Source organism: Pyxicephalus adspersus, chromosome 3 (genome assembly GCF_032062135.1).
Source record: "Pyxicephalus adspersus chromosome 3, UCB_Pads_2.0, whole genome shotgun sequence".
Classification (NCBI taxonomy): Eukaryota; Metazoa; Chordata; class Amphibia; order Anura; family Pyxicephalidae; genus Pyxicephalus; species Pyxicephalus adspersus.
The window spans coordinates 49267148-49271497 of NC_092860.1; the positions used below are offsets into that span (position 1 = coordinate 49267148).

At 36.9% G+C, this 4350-nt stretch overlaps 1 long non-coding RNA gene across 1 annotated transcript in view; it reads right to left on the reverse strand.

The window, feature by feature from the left end:
* The window catches only part of LOC140326155 (uncharacterized), an 87798-nt gene extending 86979 nt beyond the window's left edge, over positions 1-819 (reverse strand). The window contains exon 1 of the long non-coding RNA XR_011919793.1: positions 768-819. This is a non-coding gene — a long non-coding RNA (uncharacterized lncRNA). The remainder of the gene's footprint in view (positions 1-767) is intronic.
* Positions 820-4350: the final 3531 nt, after the last annotated feature.

A 4350-nucleotide genomic window follows, 5' to 3' on the forward strand; every position in this document is an offset into this window, starting at 1 on the left:
CAAATTCCAAATCTCCCCCTGACATATATCTAACTGTTAACAACACTGGTATTCCGCCCTCCCCTCAGGCACATTGTCTTGGTGTCACCTTTGATTCTGCCCTCTCATTTACCCCCAATATTCAGAACATTTCCAGGTCCTGTCACTTTCACCTCCAAAATCTGCCCCTAACTGTCCCCAGAGCCTACAAAACTCATTGTACATGCTCTTATCACCTCTCGTCTGGACTACTGTATCCTCCTCCTCTCTGTTATTCCACTAACCCAACTCTCTCCTCTACAATCTATCATGAATGCTGCAGCCAGACTCATCCATCGTTCCCTCCACTCCTCTGCTGCATCTATTTGTAGTTCTCTTCATTGGTTTCCATTTCACCTGAAGAATCAAATTCAAGCTCCTGTGCTTAGCTTTCAAATCCCTCCACAATTGTCCCACTTACCTTTCTGACCTGAAAGAAAAATTCTCCCCCAGCTGCTCTCTTCGCTCCTCCAATGACCTACAACTGACTTCCACACTCATAACCTCATCACACACACGGCTCCAAGACTTTTATAGAGCTGCCCCAACTCTCTGGAATGGTCTTCCTCGTCCTACTGAGCTCTTTAAACTTCTTTAGGCAAAACACTGTAGCCTTCCTAAAAAAAGCAGGTAATATGTGCATAAACTATACTTTTTCTTTAAAGCAGTGTAAAACCATTAAATGCACTAATTCAGTTGCAAAATGTCTTAGGACATTTAAGTGTTAGGAAATACGGGGACACACCTACCTTCAACTTTGTGAGCTTCAGCCATGATGAGTCTGTCACTACCGCATTTTATACAGCTGCCATCTCTGCTGCTGACTCTTCCAGGTCCACTGCAATCATCATTAGCAGTGGACCTAGACCTTTGAGGACAGCCTTTGAGGATGTAACTCCCATGGATGCATGTTTCCTGGTAACTTTTTGTTGTGAGTTTCCTTCAACTTTAGGATTAATTTTATTGGCAATAATAAACACATTTATGTTATATTTATAATATATGTTTTCTGTTTTTAACACTCACATGCAATAAAGGAAAATAATGATAGTGACCAGAAATATACATCTTTAAGCATTAATTAACAAATTTTTTCATGGTACTAAATTATTATATCATAAGGTATCCTAATGCTATTCCTATTTAAAAGGTTTCACTTTACTTCTGTATCATGTTATGTAGCATACATTAAACCTGTGATTAGATTACTGCCAATTCTAAGGAGCAACTTTTTTCGGATTGCAAAACTCCAGGAAATGTTCCTTCCCAGAAATGTGCAACTACCTTATATGAGTGACATGGCTATAACTTCTTGTGACATCTAAGGAAGTAATAAGCATTCTAGCCTTGTCACTATTAAGGGAAAATGCTCAAAAACAGTATATATTACACAGTAATGAAAAAAAGAAAGTACACCCACTTTCACACATAAGGTTTTGCATATTAGGACAGAATAAACAAAATTGGAGGGCTCTTGCCACCTTATGTGCTGACATGGCCGTAATCAATAACGATTATCTCTTTTTCTGCACTTGAGCAGTAATGCAGGGACTAGGACTGGTATAAAGGTGCAGAGCTGCAAACTTAAAAGTGTTAAAACAAAATTATATGTGAATGTGAGAAGGTTTAAAATACCTACTATTGAGACAATAGCCCTGATTTAATAAAGCTCTTCAAGGCTGGAGAGGATACACATTAGGATCTGGTAAAGGATGGAAAACATTTGCAAAAAAAATGGTGTGGTAAATTACTGGGGGTTGCTCATGGTAACGGGATGCTTACAGGGCAGATCAGAGGCAGCAGACTCTAAAAGTCCAAAATAATTGGCCACTGGCTTTCCTGGAACCCTCTGGCTGTCTCTCAGCCTGGAATTATTATTATTATTATTATTATTAATAAACAGGATTTATATAGCGCCAACATATTATGCAGCACTGTACAATAAATAGGGGTTGCAAATGACAGACTAATACAGAGAGTGATATAGGAGGAGAGGACCCTGCCCCGAAGAGCTTACAATCTAGTAGGTGGGGGAATCCTCTCTGGCTCTCTCTCAGCCTGGAATTCACTCTGGCTCACTCTCAGCCTGGAATCCACTCCCGCCCTCTCTCAGTCTGGAATCCACTCTGGCTCTCTCTCAGCCTGGAATCCACTCTAGCTCTCTCTCAGCCTGGAACCCTCACTGGCTTTCTCCCAGCCTGGAACCCCCACTGGCTCTCTCTCAGCCTGGAATCCACTCTGGCTCTCTCTCCGACTCTTGCTGATCAATTCCCCCTTCTTTGCACCTGAGTGCAGGTGCATATAACCCAAATCAGGATTGGTTTGGGCCAAGGAACCCACCCTTTTACTCCCTTGGCCGGCTCAAGGGCCCTAAAGAACCTGTTTTTTTCCTTCTAAGAAACCCTATACACCAAGAATCTCTCTCTTTTCTTGGAGCCACTAACACTTTTCCCAAAAATTTTGGGACACTCTCTCACAATAGCAAATGACTTTAAGGAAATCCAGCTTTACTATGAAAGTGTATCCTCTCCAGCCTTGGAGAGCTTTAATAAATCAGGCAGAGCATTCTAAATGGATATACCATGATGTAATCTATTTCCCCAAACTCTATTTTTTACTTGTGATGCAACTAGATAAATATTAATGCAGTGTCTTGCAGCTTATGTGATGTATGTTGAGAATGCAGACCAATTTCTTTCAGTCACTTCTAAACTAGCACTGTCATAGCATTTCATGCTAGTAATGGTGGGTCTTTAATAAAAATAGGTTGGATATAGAAGGGTGATATAAATAAACTACAGTAGAAATCGGCTCGACTGTATCAGCAACTGGCTTCTTATCTATGGAAAACGCAAGCAGTGAGCTCTACTTGCCATAGCTTCTGTCCATTTTGAAGTTTTGTTGTCATTGTCCTCTATAATACTAAATAAAGTCAAATTCTGATAATTAAAGTTTGGCCTTTCTAATAGCAATAATGATAAAAGACATGACATTTAATTAAGAATAGTGAAAACCTATAAATTTACAGGACGTTCCTTAATTCAGAAGTCAGGCCAATGAGAGCAATATTTTTTCTTTGTAACTCAAAAGCAATTTCCTGCATTTGAACTTAATATTTTATGGTTTGTCTATATCTAATTTGCTCACATTTTACTATGATAGTTTAGATACTGTTTAGATTCCTTGATTAGTTGGAATGTAATGTATTTGTCATGAAGTAATCTCATATTAATAAACTGTAATTAATAATGTATTATTATTTATGAAAAATAAATGTGCTAATGGCACCACTACACATGGGTACTTACTGAATTATTTATACTCCTAGTGTGTGGCAAGACAAGAAGATCAACTTTTATTAAATATGTGTAAAAACTGTATTGTGTTTGTGTGTACACTGAACAGAAACAAACAGGTTTGTAAACTAAAGTGAAAACTAAAGTTACAGAGATTCTGGGCTCAAATTTAAAATGTATTTTTTTTCTGTTACTCTGATCAGCTTCCCTAACACTCCTGAAAGTGCTTTATTTCCTATATTCATTGGATCATGGTTAATGGTAACCTCACTTGTATGCTCAACAAAAAACTTTATTCCACTTGTTTGTCAATTTATACCCCCTACCCCAATCAGATACTTCTACTAAACATCTTCATAAACAAGTGTCACAAGAACAATAATAAATAAGAAATACTCTATTTCGGACACATGTTCTGCTGTTTATTTTATTATTATTGCTATTAGAATTTGGGCTTTGTTTTAGCAACTCACTGAATAATTTTCCTGCCTGAAACTATGCAAAGTTGTTTAAATTGATTGTAGCACATCAGTATTCCTTTTTATAAATAACTCTGTGTGGTTGATTTAAAAATATTTTAATACCCAATTTGGGAGCAAACATGTATAAGCAAAGGAACTAGCAAAAATATTTACTGCTAAAGGGGTTCTCATGGCTGTAACAGACAAGCATACTTTACCTTAGGGATGTAGATTAAGACATGTAAATGGTTATCTTTTCGAATTATATTTTTTATCCTATGTTATCTTTCATAACATCATATAAAAGGGAGCTTTAATTCCAAAACTCTAGTTCTCATGATTTCACTAGAACATTATTCTTCTTAAACTATACTGACAGTCATAGGGTAACCAAAAAGGCATAGGCTCATCTACTGTTCCAGGCAAAGTATGTTCCTTGATTATATATAAATATTACAGTAGTTTTGTTTTAATATTACAAATTTAAAGTAGGCTTTAACATTGACATAAACATTTAGTGTGGTCATATATAAATTGTCATCTTAAGTGATAACTTAATTTTAAATTTTTTTACT